At 43.0% G+C, this 15,151-nt stretch overlaps 1 protein-coding gene across 4 annotated transcripts in view; it reads right to left on the reverse strand.

Annotated features, from left to right (window-relative positions):
* Nucleotides 1-8,006: 8,006 nt before the first annotated feature.
* The window catches only part of LOC141107473 (uncharacterized), a 68,067-nt gene continuing 60,922 nt past the window's right edge, over nt 8,007-15,151 (reverse strand). For all 4 annotated transcript variants that reach the window (XM_073598228.1, XM_073598229.1, XM_073598227.1 and 1 more), the window contains one exon: nt 8,007-11,683. The gene's annotated coding sequence lies outside the window, so the exon portion shown is untranslated. The remainder of the gene's footprint in view (nt 11,684-15,151) is intronic.

Genomic DNA, 15,151 nt, shown 5'->3' on the forward strand with positions numbered 1-15,151 from the left:
GCAGCTCTGGCGCCGCTCGCGGCCCTACTGGACAGTTTTTAAAAACAAGGCTGGAAAGCGGGCGAATCTAGCCAATGGGGAATGGGGAAACGTCACGACGCGGCGGCGGCGGTTGTGTTTTGGGAAATGCCGTTGAAGGTTTTGTCCTCTGTGTAGGAGCCATTTTGTCGAAGATAGCTGTGGGTGGGACTTCGGGAAAATGACGTCCAGTTAGGAGAATAAAACACTGAATATCTGAATATTAAATATTAAATATTAAAAAATATTTCGGTCTCACCTTTTCTTCTCACAGTCATTCCATTTTTGTATTTGCTCACTATATATATGTGTGTGTAGATAGGTAGATATGTGTGTGTGTATATATATATATATATATATATATATATATATATATATATATATGTATATGTGTGTATTCAGTGTGTGTATATATATATATATATATATATATATATATATATGTATGTGTGTGTATATACAGTATATATACACTGTATATGCTATGGGTGTGATGGCTGTATTTGTTTTCTTTTTTTTAAGCGTTCCCCTCTGTTTTCACCTGGTGATCCTCCGGTGTTCTATCAGAATACCGCTACCCATCAGGAAATGCAACGGAAGTGAGGTTGCAAACCAAAATGCTTATTGCGCATGTGATGTACGTTCCAACATGGCCGCTATGCGTTTCAATAGGTTTCCTAATCTGACAGAACACGAAGGCGGCAGCAGACATCTTGTTACACCCAGGCAAGTCTTCAATTTCACAATTACTTGAGCAGTAAACTCACTTTATATACTGAAATAGACCTTTTCACCGCGACCGAGTGAGGGTGTAAAGAAAAATGTCCCTCGGCGCCAAATGAGTTTGGCGCTGAGCAGTGCAGGGTGTAGCAAGATGGCCATCGCCACCTTCTGCCTGCAGGCTTGTTGCTGCTTTTCAAATGCAACATCAAAACAGTGTCACAGATTAAAACATACTGTATTTCATTATATAAGGTGAGTTTACTGCTAAAATAAGTGTGAGATTGAAGCCTTGCCTGGGTGTAAGATGTCCGGGACAAGGTCATCTAGAGCCCTGGGCAAACATGCCAAACTGTCCCCCCACCAGAGCAAATATGTGTTAGCAACCCCCCCCCCCCCCAAATAAAAGAGCACTAATCTTCATGCTTCAATTCATACCCCCTGAGCCCCCCCCCAAATTTCCTATCCCAACACAAATCCCCTACCCCACAATCTCTCCGCAGCTCCCACCTCTCCTGATACCACAGTGCCCGGGCAGCTTCCCCTCCTGCCCACCCCTTGTCCGCTGCTACCTTCGTCTTTTGTCAGATTAGGAAACCTATTGAAACACATAGCGGCCATGTTGGAACGCATGGCGCAAGTGCAGTAAGCATATTTGCTCGGAACGTCACTTCCGTTACATTTTCTGATGGGTAGCGGTATTCTGACAGGAGACCGGCCAGTAATACATCTCCTGTATTAGAGCGCCCCCACTCCGGATGAAGGAGCACAGGGGGCATCTTTGGACAGCAGCATTGTCAGTCTGGGGGGAGGGGAGTGTTGGATGTACTTGCAGATTTAGATACACTAACAAACTGAAGCCAAACTCCTGCTCACACTGCACTTACACAAGCAATTACAGCAACAGATTTTCCTTATGGGAAAATAGGTTTTATATAAACAAATAAATGCTGATCATTGTAGACTCCCCTGTCAGTTTTACTAAAGCCCACAACACTAAAATCAGTCTGTATATGCAGTAAATCATGCTTGTTATACTGTGGAACCTAAGGGTTTACTCCTCTGCATTGTATAAAAAGGTGGTTTGATCCTGTCTTCTCTGATCCTCCCCTTCTTCCACTGTCCCCAATCCATCTCCTGATATAACAGAGGCTAGGGGACGAGCTGCACATGCTCAGTTTGGTGTGTATTGCTGGAGAGTCTTTTATGTTCTTGGGAGTGTGCATGTGATCAGCACAGGGCCAATCAGCACTGTCCAGACAGAGGGTCGGAGGTCCCGCATCCTCATAGAAAAGTCAGGGTAGAATGAAAACTCCTCCTACAAGCTTTAACCAGACACTGATAGAAGTCAAAAGACTGCTATTATATACAGCTGATGAGAAAATGTATTTAGCAGTTTATATTTACTAAAATAATAGCATTTCCATGATCTGTATACTGTGGGGGACCAGATATAGTGAATGCAGGCTCCTGGGTTTAGTAACACTTTAAAACAAAACTAAAGTCATAAACAGCGAGCAGATAAGCTATTTATTGCAGAAGAGATATGCCTGCCCACTCACTGTTTTCTCTGGCATGTAAACTGAGCTGTGCATGCGCAGCTCATCTTGCGTCGCCGACATGATCCCTATGTGCCAGGAGGACTCCTGTGAATGCACAGAGATGACATCATCCCACACCAGCCAACGAAGATGGCCGAAGACCGACACTCAGAATAGGATGCCAGCACACCAGTGAAGGACGGGGACCATTGAAGAAAAGGTAGGTTTAGCACTGGTTTAAATGGTTTGTCTCATTCCTCTAACTGACACTTTTGCTAGACAGCATGATCTGTTAAAGAGGTTGTAAACCTCAAAAAAAAACAGAGTTACTTCCAGGTTTGCAGGCTCCGGCGCTGTGATTGGCTGGAGCTGCGATGAAGTCACTCCCGACGCACGGATGCCGCCGGTCACAGCATGTTCCCTGAAGAAACAGCACGAGCGGGCAGTTCCTGCAGTGCAGTGCGCATGCACCGATGATGTCGGCAGCAGTGTATATAGTAAACATCTCCTTAACGGTGCAAGTTTAGAAGATATTTACAGTACCTACAGGTAAGCCTTATTATATTATACCAACAGGTACAATTAAAGAGGAAGACTTTACTTCCTTTTTAGGAAGTTAAAAAAATCAGCAGGTGAAAATAAAGAAAAAACAAAACAAGGGAAAAAAAATAGATATACTACTAATGGCAGTGATCAGCAACTTATAGTGGGACTGCGATAGTATAGCAATCTGACACTAACTGACACTTTGTGGGAACCAGTGACTCTAATACAGAAATCAGTGCTAAAAAAAAATGCACTATCACTGTACTAATGACAATGAATAAAAACAAACTATGCTGCTCTCAACAATACTGAATAACGTACCTGCTATTGCTCTAGGCCATTTTTGCTCCTCCAAAGGCCTGCCCGAAAAACTCCCGTACCTGCCATTCCCTCATCCTGCCCTTTTGCTAGGATGTTGCTGTGATGCTTCAGCCGACACTCCAGCCATTGATGTAGTAAAAGACGTAGTTACTTTACCTTTCTTAGCACCAGTATTTTATTTAATTTTGCTATACTAATCCCTCGCATGCACACCAAGTGCTTGAGCGGAACGATTCGATTTACACGTTGCCATGGTAACGGCAAATGTACTTGCCACCAATTACGTGGCATTTACAGTGTTCAAAAACATAATAATCTGCAGGGCTAAGAGTGACAATATGAAAAATGCACCAATTTGGTGCAATGGTACAAAATTAAAAAGTATAGAAATAGATGAAAACAAAAGTCCACTTCAATTGTGCATATAAAAAAAAGTGACAATCCCAATCCAATAATGCAGCACCACTATGTGGTGAAATGTGTCTGGTTGAGAGGAATTCCGTGATCACCACGTGAACCGTCACCGCTATAGGGAATGGACTCTTATCAGAACAAACAGACTCGATTACAGAATCAAATCAGCCTGTGAATAATATCCTGTCATGAGGTACTGCGACCAATGTTGCTTGATCAGATTGCCGTGGCGACTCCAATTTCCCAGATGTTTATTAGATATTTATGGCAACCATTACATTACGAGATTCCACCATGAAATCAGAATAGAAATGCCCACATAGTGTGAATCCATAAGAATGCATGCCCCTGATGACGTCAGTTATGACAAAACAAGTTGGGTGGAGCTAACACACGTGACGTTACCATGTCTGTTCGAATTGTCTGGAGATACTTGCGATATTACTTGGGAATGTTTTATATGTACAGCGCTGCTTTCTGGGCTCACATGTGAGTAGTTTCGTACTTTGGTTTTAATAAAAATTGTTTATGGATTCACACTATGTGGGCATTTCTATTGTGATCTCATGGTGGAATCTCGCAATGTAATGGTTGCAGTACCTCATGACAGGATATTAATTTACAGGCTGATTTGATCCTACAATAGAGTCTGTTCTGGTGAGCCCCGGATCACACCAGTGCAGCTTTAAAATCGCACTACTTCTGCTAGGCCACTCAAGGACATTCACAGAGTCGTCCCATAGCCACTCCTTTGTTATCTTATGTACATATACTTTAGGCAAAAGTATACCTTAGACCAGTGTATCTCAACCTTTTTTTCAGTCAAGGAACCCTTTAACAAACTCAGACAATCTTGAGGTACCCCATTCTAAAATGTAAAACCTATTGTAGTAGTTTTACATGATGCAGCAATAACCACACAAGTAGGACACCCAACATTACAGGCGATTTATTCAAAGCAAATACACTTTTGCAAAGTGACTAGTTTTCCAATGTTTCTCTTCTCCCTCAGGTTTTTCTCCATCACTCAGCTAATGTGACCCCCAATGCTGATGGAGAGAGGCAAGGGAGGGTCAAACAAGGATGCTGTGCAGGCGACTGAAGTCCTCCTCATCAACTGATGATGTCATTAGGATGTAATGGTGCACAATGAAAACCTGTGACTTAGTGTAAGTAAAAGGCAATCCTCATCCACACGGTGGCTTGTGTGTGTTCTCTATATCTATATATATCTCTATGTGTATATGGATAGAGAGAATATATATATATATATATATATATATATATATATATATATATATATATATATATATATATATATATATATATATATAGACGGATGGAGATGGAGAATATAGAGACGGATGGAGATTATATATAGAGATAGAGAAAGAGGTGTGTATGTGTATATATCTAGATAGATTTTTATATATATATATATATATATATATATATATATATATATGAGAGAGAGAGAGAGAGAGAGAGAGGTGTGTGTGTGTGTATATCTCTCTCTCAGATATATATATATATATCTCTATCTATATCTACACACAAAAAGGTTCAATACAAACATAACTTTGTAATAAAAAAGTTCATAATTCAAAAAGGATTTTAAACACATGATTGCATTAATGTAGTAAAAAAAAAAAAAAAAAAAAGAAGCTCTACACATTTCGTGGATAAGTTCCACTCATCAGGAGCAGATGCGAAATAGATCTATAATGATTTGGATAAATGCAAAACGATCTAGTGGTTGATACAGGAGGGGAAAGGAGGAAGAGGGGGACAAAAATTATTCCCAATACTCTTACCTAAAAATGAATAATAAATTCAAGAGATGGTGTCTGCAGCTGGAGGGACTGTGGGAAACATCATCACCCCGGGAGCTGTGACATCCGCAGCAACATAGTGACATGAACATCTATAGGAGTGTAGTCCCCAATCGACAAATAGTAATATTGTGTAAAAACTCCAGAAGCCTTCTGTGGAGAAAGTGTATAGATATATGTACCTGCACAACTAGCAGAGTGGAGAACTACAGCCCAAAGGTCATATAAGAGTGACAGATGATTAAGTGGAAAGTGAGAGCACTGAGTAACAAGAACCGCATACCTCTAGAGCTAGAAACAAGGTTTTAAAAAAAAAAAAAATGGAGTACCAAAAAAGGAACCCACAGTGCCTCCAGCTACAGACACGTCTCTGGAATTTATAGTTCATTTTTAGTTAAGAGTGCTGGGAATAATTTTTGTCCCCCCTTCATTTATCCATTTCATTATAGATACATCTATTTCACATCTGCTCCTGATGAGTGGAAGTTATACACAAAACGCGTAGAGCTTCTGTTTTAGGCTACATTATTGCAATCATATATTTGATACTTTTGAATTATGAACATTTTTAGTACAAACCTATGTTCGTATTGAACCAGAGCAATGGGCTACATAGTAACTCTTTTTATTATTATACATTGTGAATTATGTCAGAATACGTGTACACACATGAGTTACTAAGGTGTTACATATTGTTATCAATATTTATTGGTGTATTTTTGGCATGGCTCTTATGTATATGTAATATGAATCATTAAACATAATTTTGCATACTTATTTTCCAGCTGTCTGCTTCATATAAAGTCCCAACCAAACCCCTTTCCTTCAAAATTATATATATATATATATATATATATATATATATATATATATATATATACACACACATACACACACACACACACACACACAGTATCTCACAAAAGCGAGTACACCCCTCGCATTTTTGTAAATATTTTATTCCATCTTTTCATGTGACAACACCGAAGAAATGACATTTTGCTACAATGTAAAGTAGTGAGTGTACAGCTTGTATAACAGTATAAATTTGCTGTTCCCTCAAAATAACTCAACACACAGCCATTAATGTCTAAACCACTGGCAACAAAAGTGAGTACACCCCTAAGTGAAAAATGATCAAATTGGGCCCAAAGTCCCAATATTTTGTGTGGCCACCATTATTTTCCAGCACTGCCTTAACCCTCTTGGGCATGGAGTTCACCAGAGCTTCACAGATTGCCACTAGAGTCCTCTTCCACTCCTCCATGATGACATCACAGGGCTGGTGGATGTTAGAGACCTTGTGCTCCTCCACCTTCCGTTTGAGGATGCTCCACAGATGCTCAATAGGGTTTAGGTCTGGAGACATGCTTGGCCAGTCCATCACCTTTACCCTCAGCTTCTTTTGCAAGGCAGTGGTCATCTTGGAGGTGTGTTTGAGGTTATGTTGGAATACTGCCCTGCGGTCCAGTCTCTGAAGGGAGGGGATCATGCTCTGCTTGAGTATATCACAGTACATATTGGCATTCATGGTTCCCTCAATGAACTGTAGCTCCCCAGTGCCGGCAGCACTCATGTAGCCCCAGACCATGTAACTCCCACCACCATGCCTGACTGTAGGCAAGCCACACTTGGCTTTGTACTCCTGACCTGGTTGCCACCACATACGCTTGACACCATCTGAACCAAATACGTTTATCTTGGTCTCATCAGACCACAGGACATGGTTCCAGTAATCCATGTCCTTAGTCTGCTTGTCTTCAGCAAACGGTTTGCGGGCTTTCTTGTGCATCATTTTTAGAAGAGAGTCTTCCTTCTGGGGCGACAGGCAATTTGATGCAGTGTATGGTCTGAGCACTGACAGGCTGACCACCCACCCCTTTAACCTCTGCAGAAATTCTGACAGCACTCTATTTCCCAAAGACAACCTCTGGATATGATGCTGAGCAAGTACACTCAACTTCACTGGTCAACCATGGCAAGGCCTGTTCTGAGTGGAACCTGTCCCGTTAAACCGCTGTATGGTCTTGGCCACCGTGCTGCAGCTCAGTTTCAGAGTCTTGGCAATCTTCTTATAGCCTAGGCCATCTTTATGTAGAGCAACAATTCTTCTTTTCAGATCCTCAGAGAGTTCTTTACCATGAGGTGCCATGTTGAACTTCCAGTGACCAGTATGAGTGAGAGCAATAAACACCAAATTTAACACACCTGCTCTCCATTCACACCTGAGACCTTGTAACACTTAAAGCCACATGACACCAGGGAGGGCAAATCGCTAATTGAGCCCAATTTTACTTAGGGGTGTACTCACTTTTGTTGCCAGGGGTTTAGGCATTAATGGCTGTGTGTTGTTATTTTGAGGGGACAGCAAATTTACACTGTTATACAAGCTGTACACTCACTACTTTACATTGTAGCAAAGTGTCATTTCTTCAGTGTTGTCACATGAAAAGATATAATAAAATATTTCCAAAAATGTGAGGGGTGTATATACACACACATACATGTATGTTTTCAGGTGTTTATTGCCTCTCAAAGATTATAGGCCCCCCCCCCCCCGACAATAAAAGTTCAATTATCCATTAAAGAAACTAAGTTAAAGCAAGAAAAAAAATGTAGTCAACATTTTATTTTGTAAAACTGATTACATAACACCACACTATATCTAAAAGCAAAAAAACAAAAAAAAACAAAACAAAAATAAAATATGTCGTTTTCTTGACAGTGGAGGGTCATTGACAAAAGTAGAAGAGTAAGAAGAGCAATTTTTTAAAAAGTTTGAACATAGATGGGCAGAAGATTTACCGTCACTAACAGCAGTGACACCATTTGCTTTCAAAACTGCTGGTATACACTTCAATGGTCAGTGCAACTTAGCACTATGTCCAGCAAGGTAAGAAAATTGTTGGGTGCAATGATGAAGACTGCTTCCATACTATAGCAGAAATGTCACTGCTTCTTAGAGAGCAATTATACCACATAATTCTCATCAATTCATCGTACCGGGCTATCAGAATCAGAGCATATATTTTCAAGTCAGCCATGATTGTAACAGATACATTTTAAACCTCTTCCCAATGGCCGGTTAAGGGAGTTCTAAATGTCAGGACGGATGTATCATGAGATCACTGTAATAGGCTGTCACAGTGGTCACATAAGCAGAAGCCCATCCTGCTGGCTCCCAATCATAAACAAGAGACCATTAGCTTTCTGTGCCAGCTTGGTCACTGTGCGGGGGAACACACAATGAGCATGAAACCTTGGTCCTAATAGACGCATATGTGTGAACTGCTCTGTAGTTTGTTTCACATCCAATATAATGGAATATTGAACAAACTTCTATCTGTAAGTGCTTTACTATATGGCAAAAACAATGCCGACTCCCCTCTAAAATATTGATTTAAGTTGTTTCCAGTGAAGCTTATTGCTAATAAGGACATCATAGACAATTGTGCTCTTCCAACAGTTTGGGGAAGACCCTTTTGTGTTCCCAGCAGGACTGTGCCCCTGTGCAGAAAGCCATCATCCTAAAAACATGATTTGATGAGTTTGGTGTGGGGTAGTGATGAGTTAAATTTCAGGCCAATCCCGCAGGACAGCAGGCTACCGGGCCCAATCAGCTGCAGGATTCCCATCACACAGGCGCACATGAAGGGGCAGGGATTCTAGTGACATCATTGACCTAATATGGCCACATTGTCCAAGTATGGCTATATCATTGACCAAATAGGGCCATGTGGCCATATTAGGTCATCAATGTCATCAGAATCCCTTGCCCCTTTGTTGGGTATGGCCATGGGACAGGGAATACCCTGGCTGCAGATGACTGGTCCAGCTGCCCGATATCATGTGATAACTTCTGCCTATGACTTAACGCATCACTAGTGTGGAAAAACCTGAAAGTACTGTACAAAGCCCTGACCTAAACCCTACAGAACACCTTTGTGATGCATTAAGAATGCTGAATACGAGCGAGGTCTTCTCATCCAACATGAATACCTGATCTCACAAATGCTCTTTTGGCTGAATGGGCACCAACATCCTCCAAAATTGCGAGGCCAGTCTTTCAAAAAGAATATAGAGGATGTTGGGGGCATCCATGAAATTTTGACCAGAATTACTGGCTATGACCTGACGTTCGCAGTGATACCATCTCACGTGTGTGGGACCAAAATTTTACACTGTTTGTTTTTTTATCACTTTTATTGCTGTCACAAGGGATGCAAGCATGCTTGTGACAGCAATAGGCAGTGACAGGTAATCTTTATGGAGAGATCTGGTGTCTATAAGACCCCAAATCCCTCCTCTTCACTTAAAGGGGTGCATTAAGGTGAAAAACCTTCTTTACTTCAGCAGCGCCCCTGAGCCCCCCTTATACTTACTTGAGCCCCATAATTCCCACAATGGGAACGAGCACACCAGCTCCGGCCAGTGTCTCGTGTCCTGGATAGATTGATAGCAGCGCAGCCATTGGCTCCCGCTGCTGTAGACCAAGTCCAATGACGCTGGGGGCGGAGCCGAGTCCTGCTGCCTGTGTCAATGGACGCAGCAGCAGGACATGGGAGTGTGACCGCACAGGTACCCAGTAGGAGAGCGCTTCCCAGACGGGACACTCGAGAAGAGGAGGAGCCAGGAGCGCCGCGGAGGGATCCCAGAAGAGGAGCATCGGGGCCACTCTGTGCATAACCAACTGCACAGCAGAGGCAAGTATGACATTGTTGTTTAAAAAAAAAAAAAAAACTGAACCTTTATAATTCCTTTAAAAGCATTTGGAGATAGCTGTTTTTGAATGCTTTCGATATTTGAAAATGGCACGGTTTACATCCAGATAAACCGGAATTTATGTCAAGCCACCTCTTCCGGGTTACTATACCGAACAGCTGTTCCCGGCTTTGTCTGGCTGGGCAGCGGATGGGCAGGCTGGTTGGCAGCTCGGCTCTCCCGGTGGAACGGAACAGTCCAAGCAAGTCCCCTCCCACTGCTTATAATAGCAATTGTGTGGCTAGTTAGCCGCTCCGATTGCTATTAAAAGAGAGCCGACTGCCGGCTCTAATGAAATGGTACTGGGATGATGAATGCAGATGCAGGCATCATCCCAGGACAACCACTTGAAGACCAATGATGTACTAGGTACGTGACTGGTTGACAAGTAGATAATCAATGGTATATTGTTACCGTTGAGTCATGTAAAATAAAGGCAGATGCAAAATCAAAGGAGCACCCCACTCAGACACACACATTGGTACTTCATTGACTCGGCACAACCATTAAAAGGATTCTAAATTTAATTCTGTGCAACTAGCTACTCTGATAGCTAAAGTTCTATAGTCACTGTATTCTGAATCTAAGCTTGGAGAAAAATGCAGCCCAGTGGGCTCCCTGGTCCTAGCAATGCCCCCTTTGCCAGCCCACTGCAGGCTCACCCACACACACCAAAGCATAAGAGAAAGGTTGCATGGCACATAAATATGTCCTGCTAGGAAACAATTTGGTTAATCATGAAATTTGCTTACAAAAGGGTAAACCAAGTGGAGTTTTGATGGTTGAGCTGCCTCTTAGCAGAGCCAGATCATCCATGATTCAACCTAGTCAGAAGCCTCGGGTCTGGTGAGCGCCGATGGGGCCCCAACTACAACCTTTAGTAAAATAGGGAAGGCTTTAAAAGGTCAGCCTGCCTGTCAACCCACAAGGCAAGATGCACTTGTAGGCCTCTTGTGTCTGGATGGAGTGAGCAATGCACAAAGGGGCAGCTTCTGTGCAATCCTTATCAATTGTAAGGATCCGAGGGGGCGGGGCAAGCTGCCACTTTGCCTAGACCCCCACTGCGCCTTAATCCACCTCTGCCTCTGAGCATTTGCAAATATGTAAATGAACCCCTTTTGTTCCTACAACAAAACTGAATTCAATAGCCTCCTGTAAGGTGAGAGCTCAAGTATCACTTTATATAAAAAAAAAAAAAAAACAAAAACGAAAAAACATCCTGACTACGTTAAAGCTAAATTATGCTAAACAGGTAACATGTAAAAGTCTGCCTTGTTACAATTCACATTGTAAAAATATTTGTGTTTTTTTTTTTCCCTCCCGCAGGTCGTTACGCTTAAGCTTGGTTAACATAATAAAAAATGAAAATCTGAAACCGGCAACTGGAAATCGCACAACTTTAAAAACGTCACTACACATGGAAATGTACATCATTTTACACTGCCCCGCTAATACAAAAAAGTTGTCTCTTTGGACAAGTTGTTTCAGCTCTAAATTCATGTTGCTGTGGGCTGGTCATCAGAGGGAATCCTGCAGAAAAACAAACAAACATAGGATGATGGTTAGTGCTGGCTTCAATCTGAGACAGTCAGGGAGCTAAAACAAAGTGAAGAATCACAAGAAAGGGGGAAAGAAAGATAAAATTAATAATCCTGTCGCTGCCAGAGTCGCTATTTCTTTTTTTTTTTTTTTTTTGCACACGTTTAAAAACTTCAATTTTGGGCCTGAAGATTACACAAAACCCACAAACATTATATATTTTCTGAAAGCAGATACCCTAGAGAATAAAATAGAGGTAGTTCCAATTTTTTAGGTCACGCGCTATTATTGCAAGTGTCTACGAAACGCAACATTTCAGTAAAAAAACAAAACACATTAATGTGAATTTTTGGGCAAACGCACGCAATAAATTACCCAAATTTTTGGTAAAATATAAAAGACGAGGTTGCAACGAGTAAATAGATAGCCAACATGCCAAACCTTAAAATTTTTGTGCGCCCGTGAAATGGCGTCAAACTTTAGTACCCTATATTTTCTATAGGCGACGCTTCAAAAGCCCCCTATTGGTATCAGTTTAGTGTTACGGAGGAGGTCTTGTGTTAGAATTATTGCTCTTACTCTGGCGTGCGCATCGATATGTAAGATGCATATCACAATCAATGTTTTCACGTGTAGGAGCCCCGTTCTTGTGGGTATATGTGGGGGTGGGGGATCCTTTTTGGGGGGGGGGGGTATTTTGCTTGGGTGCAACTTTATTTTTTTGCAAAAAGTCCCCTATGTGATGATTTTTTAGGTGACAGGTTCTCTTTATTGAGATATGCAGGGTCTAAAAGACTCCCAATGTCTCCCCTGTGCTCCACTGAATGTTTTGCAATGCAATGGTCATTGCAAAACATTATTTCCCGGCTGAGCTAGCCAGGGATACCGAGAGCTTGACCTGAATGCGACGCCGCTTTCTGGGTCATAAGAAGGGGAGGAGACAGACGTGTGTCCACTCTTCTCCTTCCCCTCTACCCGCCGGCACCAGCCATGGAGATCCCGCCGGCACCAGGGGTGTGCGCGAGCGATAGGGGGGGCAGCGGAGTCGCCCGAATACTCTTACCTGACAGGCAAGAGTCTGCCTGTCAGTTTTCACACACAATCCCGGTGGCTACAGTCAATCCCGGTGGCTGCCGTCACTGGATTGTGTGTGACACCCCCCACCGTTAGGTCCATACGATGTACGGACCTGGCAGCAAAAGGGTTACAGGAAAAAAAATGTGTGTTTATGTATATCCGCTTGCCGACCACTCATGTAGGAGTACGGCGGCAGAGCAGCTCTCCTGCACTGTATCATGTATCCAACACGTGATCCAGCTCTTCTGGGTAGGGGGTGCGCAATCAGCGGGTCCCAGCCAATGATTGCCGATTGGTGAAGAGGATGACAAGACAGAGCTCTGTCCTGTCAGCGGAGATGTGCCGGTTTTTGCTTCCTTGCAAAGCAGGAAATAAAAACCAGCACATCCCTAAAAAAAACAGCACACATTGAATGCACCAAGCACCGTTAGTGCACCACCATTGGTGTTTGTGGGAGGAATAGTGCCCCACCATTGGTGTTTGTGGGAGGAATAGTGCCCCACCATTGGTGTTTGTGGGAGGAATAGTGCCCCACCATTGGTGTTTGTGGGAGGAATAGTGCCCCACCATTGGTGTTTGTTAGGAGGAATAATGTCTTGTATGATTGAGAATAACACTGCCCCAAGGGCCAGATATAGGCAAGAAAAGGGCACATCTGGCCCCCGGGCAGCAGTTTGGAGACCACTGATCTAAGCTATAGTACAATTTCTAAAAAATGTGAGGAGGAGGGGGGCATAGTCCGCACTCTTAAAGAGTGCCTATGACAGGTTCCTTGGCTCGCATTAACCCATTCAGCATCGGAAGAATACAGCTACTGGGGAAGTGAGGGCTTCAGAAGATTTTGGATTTGAACTAAAACCACAGCCAAACAGCAAAAGGACACTTTCCACTGACTGTAAATACCATCCCTTGTGCTGAGGTTTTGACTAAACTTGGGCTTTAAAAAATTGGGAAAAGAAGTATTTAATAAACCACTTGTCGACTGCGCTATAGTCAAATGACGGCTACAGTGTGGAAAGCTAGTTCTGGGAGGCCGTCATGATGGCTTCCCGTGATCGCATCCATCGTGGTGCATGGGAGCGGTGCGCTCTGTGATCAGTATCAGGAGGATACTGCTGATTGGTATTCAGAAGAAAAGCTAGAGAGCAGCTCCAGAATCCGGTAAAATTAATAATCTTTATTGCTACATATAGGTGGATAAAAAAAACAGCTTACATGTTTCGGCACAAAGCCTTGATCACAGCATATTTTTACAAATGAAATACAAACATAGACACAACACAACCTCATTTCTGGATTCTGGAGCCGACGGCTACCTTTTCTTCTGAATACTTGTTACAGCGGATAGAGATCCTTTAAGCCTGTGCACCCAGTGGAAAGACTCCACTTCAGATATGTCGAGAGTCCCCTTTGTTGAGAGCGCTGCTCTAGTGTGTGTTTGATCACAGATTGAGGTATAGAGCCAATCATCGGCTCTTTACCACATGATCAGCTGTGTCCAATCAAATGTAAATAGACAAATGTAAGAAACGGGTGCATCTCACGTGGGCTCCAAATAAAGTTTATTGGAACATCCAAAATAACACCAACAGACACCAGTAGTGGTCAAGGTAGATGCGTTTCACACAACAGAGTTGTGCATAATCATTACCATTGGTCTACCTTGACCACTACTGGTGTCTGTTGGTGTTATTTTGGATGTTCCAATAAACAATTTGGAGCCCACGTGAGGTGCAGCCGTTTCTTACATTGACTATATACCACGGAGGTGAGCCAGGGCTTGCACTTGTGTGTATTCCAGTGGGGGCAGTGGTTACACTTGGAGCAGCGAGTTCTCTTCACTTGCACATGTAGATAGAAGCTGGTTATCGGCACTCACTTCCTCATGCTGAGAGCATGAGGACCGGAGAAGAGAGCCAATAACAGTCTTCTCTTAAAGGGACCTGTACACTGATTATCAGTGTCCTAATTATCAGTTCATTCCACCAGTGCTGCCAATGAGTGCACACCAGTGCCTCCCCATCAGTGCCACCTCATCAGTGCCACCTCATCAGTGCCACCTCATCAGTGCCACCTCATCAGTGCCACCTCATCAGTGCCACCTCATCAGTGCCACCTCATCAGTGTCACCTCATCAGTGTCACCCATCAGTACCTCCTCATCAGTGTCACCCATCAGTACCTCCTCATCAGTGTCACCCATCAGTACCTCCTCATCAGTGTCACCCATCAGTACCTCCTCATCAGTGTCACCCATCAGTACCTCCTCATCAGTGTCACCCATCAGTACCTCCTCATCAGTGTCACCCATCAGTACCTCCTCATCAGTGTCACCCATCAGTACCTCCTCATCAGTGTCGCCCATCAGTACCTCCTCATCAGT

Source organism: Aquarana catesbeiana, linkage group LG09 (assembly GCF_042186555.1).
Source record: "Aquarana catesbeiana isolate 2022-GZ linkage group LG09, ASM4218655v1, whole genome shotgun sequence".
Lineage (NCBI taxonomy): Eukaryota > Metazoa > Chordata > Amphibia > Anura > Ranidae > Aquarana > Aquarana catesbeiana.